The sequence below is a fragment of the Nycticebus coucang genome, chromosome 10 (assembly GCF_027406575.1).
Source record: "Nycticebus coucang isolate mNycCou1 chromosome 10, mNycCou1.pri, whole genome shotgun sequence".
Classification (NCBI taxonomy): domain Eukaryota; kingdom Metazoa; phylum Chordata; class Mammalia; order Primates; family Lorisidae; genus Nycticebus; species Nycticebus coucang.
The window spans coordinates 84,991,586-85,015,635 of NC_069789.1; the positions used below are offsets into that span (position 1 = coordinate 84,991,586).

The window sequence follows — 24,050 nt, forward strand, 5'->3', positions numbered from 1 at the left end:
TCCATGTGAAAGGAAGTTCGAATAAGAACTCTCTTAACTTTAGGAGCCTGGTGATGATTCCCTATAAAAGATGAGAGGTAATGAGAGGAAATTAGGTTTGCAGAAGACCCCTATTTTGTCGTCTCGTAGCAAAGCAATTATTGGAATAATTGCTCCACTGTGAACACGGATCCCACACTTACAGTTGTTTCCCATTATTTTCATTATTCCGAGTGATTGATGCCACTTTTAAACCTATTTGAAAGAAATATAGTCTTTCATTATAATCGTTTCCTTTTTAATGTAAGGTTAAATCAAGGCATGTATTAAAGAAAATACAAGAAGAAATAATGTATTTTATATGATATAGAAAATAGATCCAATCTTTTTAAAGAGCTATTTACTGTAAATTTCTAGCTTAAAATATGCAGCTGGAGAACTGCAAATTACTGGTGTTTCCAGCCCAGGTTTCTTCTGCACACGCAAAGTGTGAAAGCCACGTGAACCAAATGAACCAGATTTGGAAAGGGACTGCCAGGCCATTAAGTCTATGTCCCCAAGGGCTTCAGGAGTTGGCTCTCATTCTCATATTCTCCAGTTTTACTCAGTTTGGTTAGGTATGTCATAAGCGATGCATTTCCAAGAGAAAGAGGACTGGGTAACAGAGCTTGCCGTTAGAAAGCCTTCCCCACCCAAGCCCTGGCTGTCCTTTGAAATTTAGCATTGAATGCCCTAGGTGCAAATTACTGCTTGTTCAATTAGGACACACGTTTAGATAGAGCCTTTTAGGTTAGAGATCCTGGATTTGTAAACTAGCACTCTGTGGCCGAGAAGATAATAGGGACATTCTACTTTCCTGGAGGGACGATGCTGTCTAGAAAGTTAATGACACAGCCAGGGCCCTCTGCAGTGGGGTACTTCTCTTGCCGGTCAGGGAAATATTAAGCTTTAGCCCCCTGGCTTAGGGTGATGTAATAATAAGGGCTCACTTTTAAGAGCCAGGCAACTGTGCTAACCCCTAATTATTTCTTTTAATCCTCCCCATAACCCTGTGAGAAAGGTACAATGATCATCTACATTTGCTATAGGAGGAGGCTTAGATCTGTCAAAATGATTCACTCGTGATCATACACAACGGGAGAAGCCCAGAACTGAACAGGCAATCGGACCCCAGAGTCTGTTGTCTTAACCACCCCAACTGCGCATCACTTTGGCTGGATCCAAGCAGACAGACTGGTACCCCAAAGCTTGCTTTGATCCTGTGAAACTAAGGCCCATTTGTGCAGAGGAACTATCAGAACGGTCCAGTTTGCCTATGGCTGCCCCAAAGGGGGATCCACATGCCGTTCTGTACTAACTCCCACCAGGGGAAAAAGGAGAGAAGAGAACGGGTGCCTGCCAACCTCGACAGATGGTCTGTAGGCTGCTTTGGAGACAGAAAGAGGGAGATTTTTTTGCTGGCTGACAAAGAACAAGGGAGAGAGATTGGAGAGAAGTGTGACATAAGCAGAAAGAGCTAAACTTGAAATATATGAGGAAGAGAGAAAAATCGAGGGATAGGGACTGCTCTAGGGGACAGATGGGTAAATAGACTTGAAAGGACATTTTTAAAATGTCACATAACTCCAGCCTAGGGAGGAAAAGTGAGCAAGGAGAGAGATGCATTCAGAAGTTCAGAAGCCAGGGGAGTGCGCGCCTCTCTGTAGTGTTTCTGCAGCCTCTCAGCCAAAACCTTGGGGGGACCTTTGGGGGGTCCCCCCATCAGAGGAGTTAAGGATCCAGACTCACTTCTGAAGGAAACTCGCCTTAGTCGTTCTCATTTCCATTCAGCCTAGTAGAAGAGGAAAAAAAATGAGAATATTCTGAGGGAGGTTGAATTTTATCAGGCCCTGTCCCTTGTTAACTGAGCTCCAGAAAGGAGGACAATGAGATGGAAAGGAACTTCTGTTCTGTGGAAACTTGTAGATGAGCCACCTGTTACCCAGCTCCACGGAGGCCTCCTAAATCTCGGCTGAGAGCACACTGGTGCTATGATCACTGCCCCACATACGCCCCTTTCCTTTTTTCCACACAAGCCTAGCTTAAATTATTTATGCATATGACTTAACATTAAGATGGTTTATTCATGAGGTTGCCTTAGGAGACAGGAGATAGACAACCTGCTTTTGTGAGGGTCTCTCTGGAGAGAGGCAGCCGCACAATGTGTTACTCCATCAGGCTCTAGGAGGACAAAACATCTCAGTGTATTGGCCCCTGTTTAAAATAATGATCAATGTTACCTTGTTCCCAAGTTGAGAAGCATTTCTATTGGCACCATTGCTTAAGGGAAAAGATCAAAAGATTCCTCAGCCCTAGACAGGGCAGGACTGTGTTCAGGAGGACAAATTGGTTATCTTTGTTTGCTTGGCTCCGTAACAAGCCTGAAGGTAATTTACCATCCTACGGTAATTTACCATTGTTGGCCATGGTTCTTTGGAAGAGAATGAGGGTGACCAAATGCATCCTTCTGACACTTGTTAGACAGCATTCGTTATGGACAAGGGCTTGGCCAGGGCTGTCTTGGACTCTATTCTGGGAGGTTTGTTTACTGTAGGACCCAATTACCAAATGGACCTGTTGCTAATGCCACCTGTCAGGTGACTTCACAGCAGAAAATCTTTTTCTTTTCTTTCTTTTTGTTTTTAAGAGACAGAATCTCACTTTGTCACCCTTGGTAGAGTGCCATGGCATCACAGCTCACAGCAACCTCCAGCTCTTGGGGTTAAGTGATTCTCTTGCCTCAGCTTCCCGAGTAGCTGGGACTACAGGAGCCTGCCACAATGCCTGGCTATCTTTTTGTTACAGTTTGGCTGGGGCTGGGTTCGAACCCACCACCCTCAGTATATGGGGCCAGTGGACTACTCACTGAGCCCCAGGCGCCACCCCCCCACCCCCCTCCCAGCAGAATGTCTTGATGACTGCATCATAAGAAAAGTCAAGGTGTCTTTGGTTTTTACTTCCTTGCTATCAGTCCTTGGTCATGTGTTTGGATTTTTGGAGTCAAATATAACTAGAACTGTTGTTTTCAATTAAGGTCACACAACGTATAACCAGAACTCCTAAACTGCATCAAGACTTTTAAATGTCTTGTCACAGGATATATAAAGACATCAAGTATGTCTCTCCCTCATGTTCTTTCTTTACCTCCCTGAGAATTCTCTTGAGGTACTGATTTCTCTACAATTAGTTCACGCTTCATCCTGAGTTAGCTTAGTTGAAAATATCAACCTAATGAAATATAGAAAAGGTGTTTCACAAAGGTACAGGTGAAAAGGGTGAGTTTTACTGTAAACCTGTATACTGCAGTTTCTGCTCTTTAAAAAAGAGCTCTCAGGAATGATAGGTGTGGGTTTATTTTCTATAAACAATTACTGAGCTCTTAACCTACGCACAATACCAAGTAGGGAGCTCTTGAACAAACACAAATGGAAAGTATCATATATATACTCTGAGCTCTCAAGGAGCCTGTAGTGGGATAAAACATGGAACTACAGAAGTTAAGAGACAACACAAGAGTTAAATAGATATCAAAGAGTGTCATGGGGCACTTATTAGATAAAACATATTAATTTTCCCCTGTGGAGAAATTCTCCAGATAACTTGTGGCTCATTCTGTCATTGTGTGCTGGTCTTAGATCAAATGTAACCTTCTCCTTGAGGTCTACCCTGATCCCATTTAATCCTGCAAACCTCCTCTAGTTCCCCAATCTTCTCTGCTATATTTCCCCCCTAGAATTTATTACATTCTAACAAAAAAATACAACTAATTTATTACATTTCTTGCTTATTATTGGTCTTGCCCCCCACCAGAAGCAAAATATAAGTGTCACAAGGGCAGGGATTTTATTTTTTGTCTGCTTTGTTCACTGCTATTTCCTTGGCTCCTGGAAAGTGCCTGGCACCTCAAAGGAGCTCAATAAATATTTGTTATTCTTGTACACGAGGTTGGAATTGAACTAGATGGAATAAATATGAAGCTGAATAAGTTATGGTACCTGCTGTAAGGAACTCACAAAATGATACTAACTACAAAGATAACAATAATAACAGCAAGGATGAGAATTGTTATTTATCAAGCAATTATGGGCCAGCCACTGTGTTAAGCTTGCTTCACTATTTCATTTAATTTTCACAATAATCCTTTGAGATACATATTATCTCTATTGATGAGAAAACAGAAACTCAGTACATTTAAATCACTGGCCTCACGGAACATAGAAAGAAAGTAGTCCTGCTGGAATTTCAGCTCAAGACTCTTTCACTCCAGGTTCCATGAGTTATTGTTTAATCATTTATTTTTTTTTTTTCAGAGTCTCACTTTGTCTTCCTTGGTAAAGTGCCATAGCTCCCAGCAACCTCAAACTCTTGGGCTCAAGCGATCCTCTTGCCTCAGCCTCCCAAGTAGCTGGGACTACAGGTGCCTGCCACAATGCCTGGCTTTTTTTTTTTTTTTCAGAGATGAGGTCTCATTCTTGTTCAGGCCGGTCTTGAACTCCTGAGCCCAGGCAATCCATCTACCTCGGCCTCCCAGAGTATTGTTTAATCTTTTAAATTAAAGAACATTTCCAAACATATACAAAGGTAGATAAAAGCACTGTGAACCCCTATATATCCATTACTCAGCTTCAACTAACAATGATAAATCTATGACTAACCTGGTTTAGAGAGTTCATCGAACAGATGAGATAGAACATTTACCCTTTGAGAGCAGAAAAGGAATGGAAGTCTCTACAGAGACTACAGGTTGAGAAGCCTTTGTGAGGCCTACTTTGGTTAATATCCCCCTTCTCCTCCTCCTTAAAAGGCTTCATGTGGAGCCTCAGTGAAAAGAAAGCTCTGTCCCCATTCACTGCCTGACCCTGTGCTCATGATATATGAGGCCTGATCCAAAGAAAAACAGCCCTAAAAGAACTCCTTTGGGTAAGTCCATATGCTTAGTTTGGGAGAGAAGAATTTTCTATTCAGCTTCATCAATGCTAAGTGGTTCAGGGTCCAGAGAAACAAGTCTAGAAAAGGAGACAAAGTAGCCAAAGGTTAAGACCAAATGCCTTTATCTGGGCTTCAGGAGCTGGTGGCTGATGGTAGGTCTGCCAGCCCAGATGTGCTTAGAAGCATTTTCTATAAGGAGCGGGCAGGAAGTGCTCTAGGAGTGCTTCGTAGAGCAGGAAGCAGCTGGCATGGCGAAGTCCTGGAACTGGGAGTCCAACAGGGGCCACTGGGGAGGCTGATTTCCCAAAGAACCCAACAGGATTTTAAATGTTCTTTCCAAGTGTTCATCTGGAAGGCCAGACTGCTGCTCAGCCTCCTGCTTAATACCTTCTCCTCCCCATACCTTTTCTAAGTGGCTGACAGGAGGAATTATAGGCTTGGGTTAGACAAAGCTGACTTGGGTATAAACTCTCCATCTCTTACTTGTGTCTTCTCAGGTCAAAACCAGACTTACCTACATCTCGGTTGCCATATCTTTGAAGGAACATACCATTTACTTCACATTTGGAGAGTGCCTAAAATGATGCCCAGAACATGTTAGTTCTTTGAAGAATTCTCCCACAGTGTCAGGTGACCCTTCCTTAGGATTCCTTAATGAAGAAAATGCAGAGTTTCCCAGTGGGATATGCCAATAACTAGCATGATTCATATCTTTACAAAAGAGGGAATTAAAATAACCAGGAATCTTGGTTGGATTGTAAGCCCCAGGGACCTACATCCCACATGCATTTTGGAAGAGATTCAGGATCTGGAAGCCAGTATGTATCTTTCTCAATTCCCTTTCATTCCCCAGGGGCATAACTTCATCCTCCATTACTACTACATTAACACCTTCAAAGGTCCTGACAAGGAAGGACCTGGGAGTCCCGAGGCCTGAACAGTACCACAAGCCAAATACCTCCCTTCCTCCTTGGAGAGGAGGGGCCAATAATACCCATGTTCTTGTAACTTGTGTGTGTGTGTGTGTGTTTGGTACAAGCCAAATACCTCCCTTGTGCCAAACACACACACACACACACACACACACACACACACACACAGGTTATAGGAACATGGGTATTATTAGTCCCTCCTCTCCTCTTTTTGTATTAAGATTATGAGATTGAGGGCCAAAGAGGGGAAGCAACTCTGTGAAAGCCAAAATTGGAATAGTGCCATTCATCCCAACTTGCTCCTTGAGGGACACCTCCTGTGCTCAGGAGCAATGCAGGGGTTGAGAAGGAGGCAGAGTTACAAGGGCCAGGCTACGGTGTTCCATATCAAGGTGTCAGCAGGATGGCCAGATCTTCAACCCAATTTGGGATTTGGTAGGCAAAGGATCCTGCACCTAATTGCTATCCATGAATCATCCTTGTCAGGTTGTTTTGCTAAGCATATTTTGTGTTTAAGTACAGCAAAATCCTTCACAGGTTCAGGCAGTCATTATAATAAATGCTCTGATGAATAAAGGGCAATGATCACAGGCCTTCATATAGAGGAGTATCCTAAGGTGTTGAGACAGCATGGGTCCTGAGCAGGTTATGTCTTATGGGACCTTCCTGGTAGTAATTTCCAGAACCTTGATACTGGAGGAGGGACTGTCTGATGGAGCGGTTCACAGAGAAGACTCTCGAGACAGACTTCTGGGGTTCAAATTCTACTCTGTCTCTTCCTAACTCTGGGATCTTCAGCAAATTATTATCCTTTTGGTATCTCAGTTTCCTCCTCAGTGAAAGAGGGATAATAAAAGAGCCTGGATTATAGGGTTGTTCTGAGAATTAACAGTCACATACCAATGGGAAGAGTTAGGGACGCATGAAAACAAATGGATACCCCCCATCAGTATTCACCTTTAAATGAGTCAATATATATTAAAAACATAGAATAGGTGCCTGATAAATATTAAATGTTAAAAAAATATTGATAGTTTAACAAATACTTCTCCATCCTCCATGGTTAGTGATTGATAACCCCAGCTTCACATTCACTTTGTATATTGTCTCTTTGGAAATTTAACCAGAGTAATAAAGCTGGGCTGTAATACCACCCATGTCCTGTAGGTGCTTCCCAGCCCCTTATGGCAGTCCTTTCTGTACTAAATTCATAAACATTCAATAAGTGGGAATAAAATGAAATTAAAGTTTCAAGGTCAAAATATATTGGAAATATTTGCTTAAACAAAGTTAAAGCATGTTTCTTGACTGCAGACCTTTGCAGACCCCTCTACAATGCTAAGTGTGTTTCTAAACCTCCAAACGTTCTGTTATTAGAAGAGATGGCATAACATCCATGAACCACTTAAGGGACACTGATAATTCTACCAAACTAAGTTTGGGTAACATTTCATTTGGATTGCCTTAAAATAGCATTTCTCATTTTATATCATCTGCTTGTTAAAATGCAGTTTTCTGAATCTCACACAAGACCCACAGAATCAGATTCTCTGGAGGAGGGGCTACAGATTCTGCATTTTAACAAGATCCCCAGGTGCACATTAAATTTTGAGAACCACTGCCTTAAAGGAAACACTTCCCTAATTTTGCAATGGTATGCATTTGAAATACTGCAAACTAAATATCTTTAATAGGAAGGATGCTTGTTAACTTCCCAGTAACCCATTATTTTAATGAAAATGGGTGTGATGACATAGATGATGAGGTTTGGGGGAGTTTGCTTTTGTTTGTTTTTATATACATAAACATAAAAGCATTCCCTGTGCTAGGTACTGTGCCAGGGAGCTTGGGATACAATGATAAATGACTCAGATTCTGCCTTCAAGGCGTTTATAGTCTTTAACTAAGAAAGGAATCAAGCACACTGCCTAGCCTCTTGTCTCAACATCACTGTAGGACCTGGCGCTGCAGTCAAGTCAACTTCACATGGGAAACAGGCAGCTCATTTGGGGAATTAAAGTAGGAAGAGGAAGAATTTCTCTTCTGGATGGTTCAGTCATTAACAAACCACCACTATATTGATTGTTTGCTTATTTATTTTTAGATATCCTGAGGTGGAAGCGGGGAAACAAGTAGTAGAGAAATTGGACAAAAAATTCAAATAAAGAAAATGATGAGGGCAAAGACTCAGGAAGGGTAAACCTAATAACCAGGTGAATTATGGTTAGAAAAAAATTCAGCCCTGCTGACTCTGTTCAGTTTAAGGTGAGAAATAACAGGATTAGAATGTCAAATTGCTGAGTCCTGCAGACCTAACCATAAACCTCCTCTAAGCTGTTCAGTTTTTTTCCTCTGCAGTCACTAATTAAATCGTGCCTTGAAAGAAATAAAATAAAATAAAAATCCAAATGCTTTTTGAGTAAAGTAGATTGCATACCATCAGCCTGTGAGGGTATCTGGTCGATGTGTACTGGGAGTTAAAAGTGGAAGGGGTCTGCAGGAAGGACCTCAAGATAGTAGAGTGCTTGTCTCTTTCTTAAACTTTTCATACTCACATCTTATTTCATGTGCAATCTTTGTAGCATCTTATTTTCATATGTTATGTCTTTGCCCTAACTAGCAACAATTGAAAATACATGGGATTCCCTTTTTACTGTAATTTATGCTGAACTATGAACCAGGGGATCCCAAAACACATTATAAATAATATTTTGAAGTTCAAAAAGGATTCATGTTTCCAACAGGAGAAATGACCTGGTAAAAGTTTAGCTGTTACCCCAATCATCATGGCTCACTAATTCAGTATCCTTTGCACCATTCTCACCTTTTATCCAGGTAATATCTTCATAAACTATTTGCCTTCTTCCACATAAAGCTAGCTACATTGGTTGAATCCCAAATTTCTTCCCACTTCCTGAACACACAGTGTCTGTGTTCTAAGCTTAGTACTTTTTATGGTCAAATATCTGACTTCAGCACCAGAGGCCACCAAGAATCCATTTTCCCTGTCACTTTCCTCTCTTACGTGCGGCAGGTCTGCCATCAAATAAGAATTTAACTACTACAGCCCTAACAGAGTTATTGCTGGCCCTGTGTTCTTCTGTTGTTTGCATGAGGAAAATCTATCATTACTCTATATGCATATGGCATATGTCAACTGCTTCAAAATTAGCCAATTTTCCTAAGCATAAAAATGGATTTTTGTCATATCACATGAACCATATATCACAAAAACAAACCAGCTTTTGTTGTGGCTCTTTTTCTTTCCGAAAGGCATTAAGTCTTTGTAAGTCACTGCCAAATCCATTTCACTCACTGCATTTTTGAGATACAAGAAACCAAGTACAAAGTAAAAAAAAAAAAAAAAAAAACAACTCATACAGAGATGTTACCTGGAAAGAAATCAGTTCATTACCAAACCAACCATGCCTAGGAAGCTGGGTTGCTTCGCCTGCTTTTAAATAATAAATAAATACAGCATTTGCCAGCTGCCATGCACTGAAAGTTTGAGACAGGACAAAATAAGATTAAGAAAAAGAACTGTCTTTTTTATTATTTCATCTATTACTCGAAACAATCCCATGATGTGAGTTGTACTATATCCATCTAACAGATGTGGATGCTGAAGCTTCCCTACTAAAGTAGCTTGGCAAGATCACATGGTGATCTTGTGACTTGGCAAGATCACAGTACATAGCAGAGCCTGCCAAAGACTTGAACCCAAGGTAATCGCCCCTGAGCCTGTTCTCTCAATGACTAGTTCATCTGCCTGAGTGAAGAACCATTAAACTTCTCAACAGGCAATCTTGAGATGCCACGTTTCTTCTCTTAATTCAGGCTACATGGATGTTATCTTTAAGGACTGTGGCTTAGAGAAGGCCTTCTTTGGGAAATTCTGCTGGAGCCTTGCATGTGCCTCCAAACATTGCTAAAATCAGGAGTGATGCAGCATATATACCCAATCAGCAGCTTGCTGTATGGTTCATTTTGAGAGGCTTGCAGTTCCTCTCAAAAGGGAAAAAAAACACATCTTTCACTTGGGTTAAAATCTGTGAGTTTCTCCTTTGAAATACTCGAATGTTAATTAGAAGGTCAATGCATTAGATCATTATTAGTCATTAATACCTTATCACAAATTAGTTGATAGGTTTACTGAGAGGTGTGAAGGGCCCAAGGGAAAGATATTATCCTGACGGAGGTGGTGGGGACTTGCCAAGGCGATAGGCTCTGGGTTGCTCCTGGGGCTGAGGGAAAGGAGAGTGGGTGGGACGGGGCAGAGGGAAGGGACCAAGGCTGATGAGCTTAGTTCCAGACGGGATTGCTTCTATAAATGTAGCTGTCCCTCCCCACGTCTCCAAACACGCACACGCACACACAGGTCCCCTGTTGTCGCCTTCGAGCTTGCTGGGAATGTACTTACAGGCAAGGGTTTTAGGGAAGGTAGCAGCCGCTGCTCAGCAGCCTCCAGGGCAAGATTCTTGCCTGCGCCTCCGCGGCGGGGGCTTGTAACTCGGCTTTGCGCCTCTAGGGGTCTCCAGTGCCTCGAGGCTTCGGGAGAACGCTGACCTTGCTGTCATCCCCCGGGCTCAGATCTCAAAGGTCGAATGTTGCCAAAAGCGAAGAGGCGTGGGTATACGGGGGCGTCTCTGAGGATCCCCACCCGCCGGGGAGCTGCTCACCCCCCTGCCCCTGCTCCTGCCTGGAGACGTACACTTGTGCCAAATGGCTGAACACCGAGCGGGGGAGGCGCGAATTAGCTGCGCCGCCCCCCCCCGCCCCCGCTCCCCCCACTCCCCGGAGTGTTTGGGCATTTCTTTCTTTTTTTAAAATTTTGGGCAGAACGCTGTCAGTATTTTATTCACTATTTCATTGTTAAGTATGATATCATTATAATTTTAAGGTGAGCCTCAGAGGAGAGTAACTGGCCCATTTTGCCATCCAGACTGGGCTCCCCACTCCCCAATTAATACGCGGATACAAACCATTAGGTTACAATGTTTGTGTGTGTTAGCTAAGGTTTCTGTTGTAGTTGTGCCCCTGCTCAGGAGGTGTGCCATAAACCCTTACATTGTGCCCATTAGGTGAGAGCACATCAATCGCCCCCTGCTCTGTCCCTTCCCCCCAGATTGAATTAAATTGACTTTTTCTCCTGTGTGGGCTTGTATTAGTGCTTAGGCATTCATACAGGCAAGGGGTTTCCAAGGACTTCCCTCTGCAGTCCCATCCCAGCCCCCTCCAGGAAGTCCATCTCCAGGCTGCCCCACCACAGCTGAGCAGAAGTCTCTGTACTCTGGGCCTGCAGCCTTGAGCACAGGACACCACACAAGACCCCGGAGGGAGGGACAGGGCAGGGTCCCCTTAGTCACCAGCTCACCCTGCCACTGGGGCTGGGCTTGACCACCCCTCCTGGTCCAGGGAGACTGGGTGCCCTATGAGAACTTAATATTTGAAGGCCACGGCATCCAGAGAAATCTATAAAGATGGTGTTTTACTTTGTTTTGTTTTTGTTTCCAATATCTCAACTGAGGAACACTGGGAAAATTAAGTAACTTTGAGCCTCGGTATGGTGGCTCACACCTGTAATCTCAGCATTTGGGGAGGATGAGACAGGAGGATCACTTGAGCCAAGAGTTCAAGACCAGCCCAGACAATATAGCATAAATCTGTCTCGACAAAAAATTTAAAAATTACCTGGGCATGGTGGTGTGCACCCATAGTCCCAGCTACTCAGGTGGCTGAGGTGGGAGAATTCCTTGAGCCCCGGAGTTTGAGGTCACAGTCAGCTATGATTGTGCCACTGCACTATAGCCTGGATGACAGAGCCAGATTCTACCTCTCTCTCTCTCTTTTTTTTTTTTTTTGAGATAGAGTCTCACTATGTTGCCCTCAGTGGAGTGCCATGGTGTCACAGCTCAGAGCAACCTCAAACTCTTGGGCTTGCCTCAGACTCCCGAGCAGCTGGGACTACAGGTGCCTGGCTATTTTTGATTGTAGTTGTCATTGTTGTTTGGCAGGTCCAGGCCAGATTTGAACCTGCCAGCCTCACTGTATGTGTCCAGTGCCCTAACCGTTGAGCTACAGGCACCGAGCCAGAGCTGGACCTTATCTCAAAAAAGAAGAAGAAGAAGAAGAAAAGAAAAGACATAACTTTGAGAGAGGTGTTATTACTCCCAATCTACTGTTGAAGAGACTACAAAATTCTGCTTCTCTAATTCCTCCTATGACATGAGTTTGAATCCCAACTCTCCTACTCACTTAACTTTTCCCTCCCTATGTTTTCTTATCTTCATAATAGGAATAGTAGTGTCTACTTTGGAGGGAGTTGAGTTAGAGTTGAGCTGTAAGTGAGATCTTACAGCTAGTATTTGAGGTGTCCAGGACAGTGCTTGGTACACACCAAGCATTCATTCATAGACATTGGTGGTCACACATTTTCAGATATTACAAACAAGGGTAATGGATCCTAGACTCACTAGACTTCAAAAATGCTTTTGAGCTGGTGGAAGTCTTATATTTTTTAATCAATTTTAGTATGTCAGCTGTTATTTTAAATGAATTGTGAGTCTTGCTTTTTAAAAGACACCTATAGTGCAGTAGTTTTCAACGCATTTTGAATAGCCTATAGGTCCCAAGGATGTGCCCCAGGGACCACTTTGGGTGAGAAAAGAGAAGTATTGGTGGCTTCTAGGCCTCCAGACCCGCAGGCCTGTTTGAACCAGAGAGGTCTCCCTTTATGTGCTTTATATGTTAGGGTTCTAGGTAAGGGTTAATGAATTAAAATCTTCACTTTTTTTTGAAAGGTTAAAACTACTGTGAATGTGTCCCTGTATAATTCAGGGAAACCTTTTCCTCCAAGCTTTAGGACACTCAACACAGTTTCTAATCATTGTCTTTACACAATTTTTGTGCACAATAAGTTCTTATCCTCTCTATTTTACTAGATGGGTATCCTGAAGCTCAGAGAGGTTATACATAGCTAAGGATACACAGCTGGCAAGTAACTAAGACAGGATTGAGGCTTAGGTTTGGCTGACCAAGAAGTCTGGGGCCTTTTCCCCACACCTTGTTGGCCTCCAGATGCCCTGGGTGGAAGGCAGAGGGCGTGGTGCTGGGGCAGGGCTCTGGGTCTGTGCATTGGTTCCTCTGTACTTTGCCTTTCTCAGTTTCAGTCTGTAAAACAGGCATGATACTTACTTCATAAAGTTGTAATGAAAATTAAATGAGATAATGAAAGTAAAAATGAACCTAGTACAATCTGTATCATAAAATAGGCTTTGGATGTATATTATAAAAAATATATATGAACTGGCCCCATGCAAGTTTCATCTGCTCTCCAAATAATGTCTTTCATCTTTTATTATGAGAAATACTCATAGAGAAGACACAGACACATGCATGTGGATGCATGTGGTGTGCATGTGCAGGTGAATATACATGCATGCATGTGTGTAGAAATAAAACTACTGAGTAAACTGCCACCCAGCCATGAAACAGATCACAGTCAGCAGCTCAGACATATCCCCTTCAACAGGCCTCCCCTGACCAAATTCCCACTTCTCCTTCCAGTTCAATTCCCTTCCAATCTTGTTAAAAAATAATTTTCTTTTCCCCGTTGCTCATGCCTCTGGGTTGTCTCTAGCCCTTTTGCTGTGCCTCTGTCACTTCAGTAAGGTTCTGAGTGACACGTTGTTCACAGGAGAGAAGTGAAATCAAGTGGTTCAGCAAAGCAGGGGCCTGTGTGCGTGTGTCCGTGCCTTCTACCCTTGTCAAGCGCAGCAAACTGGACACATTTTGAGATATGTGTTAACCCAGAAGAACTGGAGGGACAAGGGGACTGGTGGGAGAAGTTTGGGAACATTGGAGCTCAGGCTTGCCATCCATCCCTGAGTCCAGTACCTCCAGTGGTGAGGACTGGGTTCCCCGCAGCCAGTGCCCTGTCTATACAAAGCAAAATGCTTCTTCTGTTTAGACCCCCAGATTCAAACTTACCCTGGAATTTTTACTTTTTCTCAATTGACAAATCATGTCTGGATTTAAATGTTACCTCCTCTAAGAGACTGTCCCCGAACACCACCTCCATCATTAGCTCCTACAGTCCCTTATTTTATATTCATTATTGGCACCTGAAATTGTCTCCTTTATTTTTTTGTTTGTTTGTTTCTGTGGTTATTTTTCTGGATACCATAGTAATAAAGAATGTGGATTTAGAATCTGAACTTAGTTCAAATATCAGCTCCCCCTTGTAGTAGCTGTGTGTCCTTGGGTGAGTTGTTTAACTTCTCTGAGCCTCCAATTCAACATCTATAAATGAAAATAATAGACCTACTTACATTATAGGATCATTAGAGAAGGGAATGAGTTCATGTACCTAACATCTTCAGTATAGTTGGTGACACTTAAGGACTATGAAGGTGTTAACTGTTATCAGCAGTCCATAATCACCACCAGCATGATTCTGAAGTATATCAACGTGCTAAAATGGAAGTAACCAGATGGCAGGACTTTTATCAGGGTTGTTCTCTGCTGTCCGTCTGGTGTCTCAGAACAGGACATGGCACATACTCATGTTAACATCATAGTTAATATATACAATAAATATTTTCAGAGACTTAGAACCTCAATCCCAACCCTGCTGCCTAGTGCAGAAGATAGCCACATCAACAAATCACGGTGTGGTGAGTACAGCGAAAAACAGAGTCTGAGTGAGATGTGTAGGAGTGTAGAGGGGGCGGCAATTAATTCTGTCCCAGAGTCTCAGAGGAGCCTTCCCAGAGGAGATACTATTTACAGAGTCTTAAAGCTTGGTAGCCCTTCAGGAAGCAGAGAGTAGGACAGGGAAAAGTTCTGCAGGAAAATAACCCAGCACATTGAAGGCTCTGGAGTACTGAGGCCCTGCCTGGTGTTGAAGAGACTGCCACCAGAGAATGGGGTGGCCGGGGAGATGCCCAGACAGAAGCCCCTGGACCAGCTCCTAAGGAGGTCCTGTTTGTCATGCGAAGAAATCTGGATTTCCTTCGGACAATAGTGGGGAGTTACTGGAGAATTATAAAAAGAGGAGATGCATAAACAAATTTGCCATCTTGACAGCGCATGCTGTCTGCAGGCAGGAAACCAGAATGGTTAGCCTTCAGGGGGAGAGGACAGGGAGACCAAGTACTGGGAGGGTGCCGCAAGAATGGGTGAGAGCCTGGCATCAAAGGAGGGCTTTGAGAAATCATTAGAAGGCAGGATGGATCAGATGTGGGCGTGGTGTGAGAAGAAGCGGAGCCCAGGACAATCTGCATTTCTTCACTGTGGCTTCAGAGGTCAGGTTGTGCTGTTAACCAGAGTAGGAGCTTGACAAAGAGACAGTTTGGGTTGCGAATTGGTCCATTCTGAAAGTTCAGCTTTGTGCATTTTAATCTTCAGGATCTCAAACTAAAGACCTTTACTAAGAAAGGGTGTTAATATTTGTTGAGCATCTGCAATGTACGTAAAACTATGTTTGGTGCCTTACATATTTTATTTTAGTTTACACTTACAACAATGCTTTGAGAGATAGGGCCTTTTTTTTGTATAGATGAGGAAACTGAGGCTAAAGCAAGATAATGATCCCTCTATTACATGGTTAACCTTTAAGAGCAGCTCATAGATCAGTTCGATGAAGCAAACTGGATGAAGTGCTTACATAGCGGAGGATCAGGAAATACGGGACTAACGGTGATTTGAAGGAAGATCGTGGAAAACTCTGAATGGATATAACAACCACCCCAGAGTGTTGTGAGGATCGGCTGAGAGATAAAGCTTGTGAAACATTTCAGGAGCTGTAGAATGCTAAGGGTTTGAACATGTAGGGTTCAAGTCCTGGCCAAACCTTATTACAGGCTAACAATAATAACAAGATAATAATAAATGATTTACAATGGTCAAATCTGTAATGATCAAATAAAATTCAATCCTTATGCCTTCTCCCCATTCTTCTTCTTGGTTGTCCCCAGAGTAATTTTTAACAGATAGCTGTGACTTTTCTTTCTTCTCACCACACTGTCAACATGTCTGGTTTGAGAAGGATAAATACTCACAGGAAGCAATCGTCATATAGCAAAGATGAGCAGGAAGAAGATTGGAAAATCAAACCCACCCAGCTGATCCTAACTGTTGTGTCCTCACACTGTGGAACGAGACCCTAAAGATCAGTGACTTGGATATTTCTACCATCAGGAAGACACTCAAAACTATTAGGATGAAATTGCCAAGCCTGCCACCTGCTCATTCTTTGCAGAGCTGAGAAGCATTCTTTGCAATTCTTCTCAAAGGCTTTGGGTGGGCTGAGTTGCAGTTAACATGGTCCCTCCTCGAGTAAATCTAGGTCCACATAAGCTATTTGTGTCCTTCTTGACTTTAAATGTCTGAAATACATGCCTGGAAGTGCGTGCCCTCTTAGCTGCTACAAACCCCTCCCTCCATGTTCTCTCTCTGTTATGTCCCTGGCTCCTCCTGTCTCTTGCCTCTGCCCTGTCTGCCCATTAACCTGTCACTGCTCTTCAGAGCCAAGTCTGGCGCTGTCCACTAGGAATATAACACCAGCCATGTATGTAATTTTAACCTTTCTATAACCGTATTAAAAAGAAACAGGTGAAACTAACTTTAGTATATTTTATTTAGCCCGATGTATTCAGAATATCATTTTAACACGTAATAAATACAAAACATTTTATTGATGAGATATTTTACGTTCTTTTTTGAAAAAAGTAAGTCTTCAAAATCTGATGTGTATTTTACATGTAAAGCACACATCTAAGTGCTCAAGATCCACATGTGGCCAGGGGCTGCCATACTGGACAATGAAGTTAGAGCTCACTCCTGTGAGGTGTCAAATTGTCAGCTCTTTGCCCAGTCCAGCATTCCAGATATATCTGAATTTCATGTGAGCTTCAGCAAAAGGAATGATGGGACTGGCTGTTCAAAGTTCCATGATGTAGTGATGTTACTCAACTTTACTTCTCTCTGATTGGCAGAGTAACAATTTAAAGAGGGACCAACCTGCATTCTAATTGGTCAGATGAGACCATCTGTTGCATCTGCCAGTCTGAAACTGAGTTGCCTACCTCTCCACTTCCAAATCAAAGAGGCTTTAATCCATAACCACCAACCACACACCCATGTGTATGGAACTCTGCATCCACTACCAAATGTGGCATGGAGGCTTCTGAATAGTAAAGAGAAAGGGCATCCTTAGCCACAGTCCAGCTGCATGGTCATTTAACACAGGAAACATGGGTGACAGCAAGATCTAGGACAAGATTTTCAAGACAGAGTAAATGTCCCTTGAGACCTGTTCTCAGAAAGAACTTCAAGGGCTAAGCAAGCCAATAGACTGGGTTTGGGGGGAATTTTTTTCTTTTTTTACCTGAGAGCTATTATGGTATGATTTTAAGCAAATCGTTCCACTCTTGTGCCCAACAGGAACTTTCTCTCTGTTGGAACGGGGCCTCCCAAGCAGCCAGGGGAGTACAGCATGGATAGAGGTCTCACACTATAGTGAAGCCCAGTGAATAGGGTGGCTGTATTACGGGGCCCCCTCAGAGAACCTATGCTTTGCTTTCCTTTGAGAAAGAAGCCCACAGCTGAAGCCCTTCCTTGGTGCTGCCCAGGCTGGCAGGCCGCCTCTCCCCTCTCCTGCTCAGCTGAGCAAACACAGTGCCCTGTGGTACAGCTGCGGGCAACACCGCACCCCACTCACTCCTGCTTTTTTGCAGTCTCTTCCTGTGACTACTACAGCTTATGTTTTATTAAAAGGGAAAGAGAAGGGGAGACAAGAGGTTATGTACATGGGCATGCTCAAGAATCTTAAGATTGAAAATCTCCTGCTCAATGCTAAATGCCTAAGGGCTTTGGCACTGTGCCAGCTCTAAGTCAACCCCAAGAGGAACATTTGGGTGGGGAAATAGGAAATGGAGGAAAATCAAGGCTCTCTCTTAAGAGACTCTTGATGCTAACACGTAAGAAGATTTTCTCCTGTTCCCTTGCAATTTGCTTACTTTCCTCTAACATCCTCATTTAAATTTTTGGATATGATATTGATAAGCTCTCTGATCTTGAGCAGTATTTTTTAGACTTAAGGGTGGGTGGAATGCCAGGTAATTTTCAACACTCGGTGAGATGCTTAACATTTCCAAGCCCTCTGCCTAGGTTCTAGGAGCAACTTCCTTTAGGCCAATATATGTTTAAGATAATTAAACCAGATGTATGATATTTCCAGGATGCAAGTGGGGAGGTAGCCCAGAGTAAACCTCAAGGAGTCACACAAGTTGTGAAGTTGCAGCTTTCCCAACTACACTGTAGTTAGTGATTCTGTCCACTGGAACTCTTTCCCCCTTTCTTTTTAGCAAGACAAATCCTACCCCATCCATCATGGTTCAATTCAAGTTCTCCCTCCTTTGAATGCTGATTGCTCTCATTATCTGTACAGGTCAATTGCAGATTAACTAGGTCAGCCTAATGACTTCTCTTGTATTGAATTCCTGTCTAGAACTTATATTTTTACTTCCCTTTTCCAAGATGTGAGTCTAGGTTCCTACCTAGACTGTAAGATCATTGTGGGCACAAGCAAAGGCTTATGAGATTTTTATCTCTCACAGCCCTTAGGTTAGTTCCAGAGAAGAAACTCTTGAGTCACTGTGACTTTCTGTCCTTGTAAAGTACACAACAACTAAAGCAGATTACAACTACTAAGATTAATCCATTCCTTAGACCAGCAGTTCTCAACCTGTCGGTTGCGACCCACAGGAACTATATTAAAGGGCCGCGGCATTAGGAAGGTTGAGAACCACTGCCTTAGATGGAGCCTGTGGAATCTGGGATTGGTTTGGCAAGAATGAGAACCAGATACCATTCCATAGTTTCCCTTAAAGGCTGCGTGACCCACATCAAGCAGTTTTTCTTTCTGAACTTCTCTGCCGTCCCTTTTCCAAAAGGAGGCTAAAATTATTCTAGCTCTACTTCTTAGGGTAATCAAAGATAAATGAGACAATAATCTGTGTTAGGATTAATTAGATGAGCTCTGTAAAGTGCTCCCAGCCCTTTGGAAAAGGATGCCTTATAAAATGTATACAAGATCTTATTATTTAAGAGGAAGGGTTGAATTGCCAAAAATACACTGTGCAGCGAGGAAAACAAAACACTAACTGGGAAACCTCAACACTAAGCATCCCAGTCAGCAGAAAGTGCCCACGCAGATGTCTCAAGTCCCTCCAGATTACTTCTTGTTTGTGATCTGGGGAGGGATTTTGGAACAATGTCTCGGAGGAGGCTTATCTCTTTTATGTGATGCTCCCGGGTGGCTAGCCTATGTCTTGGGAAAGGGCATAGGAGGAGTTGATGACGCAGGGATGTTCTTTGCCCTTTGGCATTGCTCAGTAAACAACCTGTCAGGAGGCCAGAAAGGAAAACCCAGAAGATGACTCGGAGGCCCAAAGAGAGAAGATGCTTCCATCATTGAGACCAGCCCAGTGCTGGCAGAGCAGGGACCTCCCTCCCTCCCCAGCCCTTTCCACCTTACCTCCTTTCTGGTGCCCACACGGCAGCACACATCACTCCATTCTGGGAGACAAAGCCAGCTCCATTTTGGGTGAGGAGAGGGAGGCAAGAGTCAAGAAGGCTTCTGTCTCCTCCATGACTGCAGCCCAGCTGTCCAACCTTTTGGAGCCAGCTTCCTTCCAGCAGGGAAGACTATGTTCTGACATTTGCTTTCTCTCCCCACAAAATTTCACAGTATACATGTGCTGCACCTTTTCAGATCCTATTCCTCCTTAAGGAAGCAAAGCATGTATGTTTTTCCAATGAAGGCAGCAGCTGTGATATTGATAAGACAGGATCATTGTGGCAGCATTGCTCGGTCATGCCCTCAGTGCTGCAAAGCAACTTATTCTGGATGAGAGGGACCTCCAGAGGGTCATACCTTAAACAAGTAACATACACACAGCTGTGTGAAGTCCAGAAGGAAAACACACAAACTCCAGGATCACTTTGCAGTTTCCTGATGTCATCAGACTGCCCCCCAGGGGATTTGGTAAAATACTTTAGCTGCTTGGTTAATACTGGAATTGCATGTATTCTAGAGAGTATAGTGTGTGTGTGTGTGTGTGTGTGTGTGTGAGAGAGAGAGAGAGAGAGAGAGAGCGAGATTTCAACATGTCTGGAGAAGGACTGAGATAGAAATACTTGACTTATAATGTACCTTTTATCCTTCTGATTGGTCTGTATGCTGACATATCACTATATCACTGTCCCTGCTGGAAAAGGCCTAGATCAGCATGGCCTTTGATAACTGTTATCCTTTTATTTGTTTCTGCTCATGGCACCCTGCTCCCAGGGCTGGGAAGAACACACATACAGTTCTTAAGAGACAGGACTGTACAATCACGTTACAGTGCATTAGCTTGAATATTAGTTAATATTTGGCTTAGGTCTATATGCCCTGCATAAATATGTACCCTGCAGAGGGACTGCTTAGTGAGGAGAAAACTCCTCTGGGCTACAACAGCAGCTCACAAGTTCATGCTCCTACTAAGAAGGAACACTCCAAGATCTGTGGCCTGGGCAGGGTGCAGCACATGCCTGGTTTTTCTCTGGGCAGCCTGCTTCCTGCATACAGCTGTGAGCACGAACACACACACACACTCACACACACACACCCCACAGGCAGCATTTAACTCTGTATCCAGATGATCACAAACAGGGAGAGAGATCTGCTAGATGATACCAGCACACCCCTCCTTTCGGCACATCAGTGTTCCCCTCTACTGTCTGTGGTGCTCTGCCAGCCTCAACTCAATCAATGGGGCTTCTGCCACCACCCTGGGGAGACTTTTTGCAGCCTACATGGTTCCCTCTTTGGATTCCTCCCCCCACCCCCCCGGCTGCATATGCATAAGAGAGAAAGTCTGCCTGTATAGACACCATAGGGCTCTATGAACATGCGAATATATAAATGTATCCTCCATCATGACCTCGGCTCTTTGAGGTCCCTCCTAAACGTAGCGATTCCTCTAGCAATGGCTGGGCAAGCAAAAGTCCTTGTCATCTTTTTAATTAGGCAGCCCGATTGAATTTTCTGAAGCCAATGGGAGTTGCACTAACTTTGAGGACTTAAACCAGGCAAAAGCAATATAGGTCAGGCAGAGTGCCCAACCCCTGTGACAGCCATGCGACACCAGGAGGCAATACCAGGACGGTGTCTAGCTGAACCCCAAAGTCCACTCCTCAGCTCCACAAGACAGCGACTAAGAGAGGTGAAATCATTCCCTCTGCCTGCAACTACCAAGCACCAGGGCAAGAGGGTTGTATGAGGGAAACATGATCCCTTTACCAACGGACACACCAAAAGGACAATGAGTGGGAAATAGAGAAAAATCACCCAAACCCCCGCACTGTTACCTTGAATCCTTGCTACAGCCCTCCTTGCTGTATCAGCTGCTCCCCAAACCTTCAACGACTGGGAGGCGACTCCTAAAAGATTCCAGGTTTTTGTGCAACATCTCCAGTGGCAGCTTTCCAAAGTTTTTACTTCATGATTTCTCGTGGCTCTTTCTCATCTGGGGGAACGCGATTGCCTCCCCCTCGGCGTGTGAGAGGGAGCGGATGTCTCTTTTCAAATTCTCCGGCTCCCAGCTTTGCTGTTGCTGCAGCCGCCGCCGCCGCTGCCGCCAACGTTAGACCCCTTGCCTGCTGCCTTCCCGCTGAGAAGCAAGGGTCCCGGTCACCCAAAGCATCTTTGGAGTGGGGCTTCGGCGCTGGGCCGGGGCGCACGCGGGGTGGGGGAGATAAGGAAAGTGCAAAGCCCAGCTGGGAGAGTCCCCCGTCCCTCCACCGAGGAGAAACCCAAGATCTTGCCTTCTTTCCAACTCTAAAGAGACTCGCTCACCCTGCCCTCCCTCTCTTCCCCGAAATCACTGGCTTGCACAGGGGCAGAGACAGTAAGTACCTCAGGCTTCACCGCTCTTTCGACTGCCTGCAGACCTGCCCCTGCCCTCGGAGCGCACGGCAGGTGCACATCCCTGGGCAAGTCCTAAGGAAATCCTGGGAGCTCAGTGGAGACACTGCGGAAGGAGCCGCGAGCAGCTTGCCAGGCAGGCGGATTGCATCCCAGAGCTGCAGCCCGGCGCGTCCCCGCTCCCACTCCGCGCTCGGTACCTAAGCAGTGTCACCTGCAGACTCAGACACCAGATGAGTGTCTTAAGATAACAATGCTGCCCTGCCTGCCTCTCTCTTTCTTTCTTAAGCACGTAGGTTGGCGGCCAATGGGACGCAGCGCCACACTCCCCCTAGGCGCCCATTGGCTGTGCGCCCTGGCAGGGGGCGGGCTCTGAGCCTCCCGGCTCTCTCGTTTGGTGAGCTGGCAGACTGGGGTACCAGCTCTGTGAAACCTCCCAGCTTTGCAGCAGGGACTTTTTGGTGTGGAGAAGAAAGCTTTGGATAAATTCATGGCTGAGGCGTTGGAGAGTCTAAGAAGGCTGAAGAACAAGAAGTAACTGGGGAGCTAATTATACTCTTTTCTAATCTTCCTGAGTTACAATAATCATTTGTCCCAGCCCATTTTGTTTGCTTGCTTAACTAGAACTCCCAGAGAAGGGGACCCATTTGAGCCATTTTGCTTCTAATTTGAGGTTTCCTTTGGTTGTTTTGTGCATTCTACCCTCTTGAATTACTTAATTAGAAATAAGCTCCCAAGTGAGAAGTACACTTAGTACACACACACACACACACACTCCTCAGATTCCAGGAAAAGAGAGAGGCAAAAGATAGCAGGAACCAAAAAAGATGGCTAGAGAGAAACAGACTGAGAACTGAGAGATGCTGGAAAGTTAAATGAAGAAACATTCATAACAGGACTGTGAAGAGGAAGGCAGAAAGAACTTCAGGTTTCTAAGGACAGATTAAGTTTTTTTTTTTAAAGTCCTGCTTCCAAAAAAGGCAATTGTTTTGCCTGTGGTGTTTTCCTTCTGTATGTCTCCTTTCACTTCAGTGTGTGTCAGGAAGAGGGACTGTGCATCTCCATTTGGTTTTTAAAACAAGACTAGCGAAATCAGAACAGGACCAGCCTTGTTTCTGTGAAGCAGGTGCTGTTGCTGGGGCTGCGGAGGGAGGGGAAAAGAGGGAGAGGGGAGGGGGGGAAGGGAGAAAGAGGAAGGAGGAAAGAGTAAGCGAGGAAAATATTAACTTCAAATTGAAGGATGTGAATTATATATTTTTGATCTTCTAATGAGGGTGCAAAACTGAACTATATCTTGTTAATTGGCACAATACACTAAATTTTGTTAAGAGCAAGGGAAAGTAATAGTTGAAGAAAAATCCAATTCAGTGGAAGAGCTGGGGGTTGGAGCAGGTGAAGGAACTTGGAGGGTTCACATTAAGTCATGTAGTGTGGACAGTAAAGAGAAAATACTATACAGTCAGAAAAGTGTCTCAGTTGAGTTCCCTTGAAAGGAGAAGCATCAGAGGTCATTTTGTAAAGAACTAGAAAAAAATTAAAAAATGTAGAGATATAATGAATTCCAAAGCCGTAAACATTGGCATTAGCTCAATAGCATCGGGAACCCATAATTTTGAATGAATGAATGAATGAGGAAAAATTAGAAATACTACCTATTGTGCATACTCTCAGCCCCACACATTCATCACTTTTACCTATATTCCTTCCACTGTATCTTATACAAGTTTGACCTTCTTTGTTGGCCTAACCAACAAAACATGTTAGAGAATGGTGGTCCCACAGGGTCTCCAGCTCTTCATGTAGAAGAATAACCAAGTGGATCAGTGAAAACTTAAATCTATCACTGGCCAACTGCTGAGTTATTTACTTCTGTGATTACTAAGGCCAGAGGTCCACAGAACCTGTCCCAAGTGATAAGACACTAGAAGTTGAAGTTCAGGAGATAGCGTAAGGGAGTGAGTAAAAGGAAAAAAATGATTGAACATGTGATTTTTAATTTCAATGAAAGGAACGATAAACTTTCCCAAGATCTCTCCAGGAAATAGAAAGGAGATGAAGTTGGCAAGCAAGAAAACAACTTGAAAAAAGAAAGTTACTTGTGCTTGCTTTTCCTCTGAATTCCTAAGCCATGTACAAAAATTTTCATGAGGTAAAATATGCATTAAGAAATTCCACAGGTGTATAGTTTGATGGATTTT

The 24,050-nt window shown here is 43.9% G+C and overlaps 1 protein-coding gene across 2 annotated transcripts in view; it reads right to left on the reverse strand.

Annotated features, from left to right (window-relative positions):
* Positions 1 to 21,620, reverse strand: part of BRINP2 (BMP/retinoic acid inducible neural specific 2) — a 120,609-nt gene extending 98,989 nt beyond the window's left edge. The window contains exon 1 of one of the 2 annotated variants that reach the window (XM_053607616.1): positions 21,297 to 21,620. The gene's annotated coding sequence lies outside the window, so the exon portion shown is untranslated. The remainder of the gene's footprint in view (positions 1 to 21,296) is intronic. The other variant, XM_053607617.1, reaches the window with a different exon arrangement.
* Between the last annotated feature and the right edge of the window lie 2,430 nt (positions 21,621 to 24,050).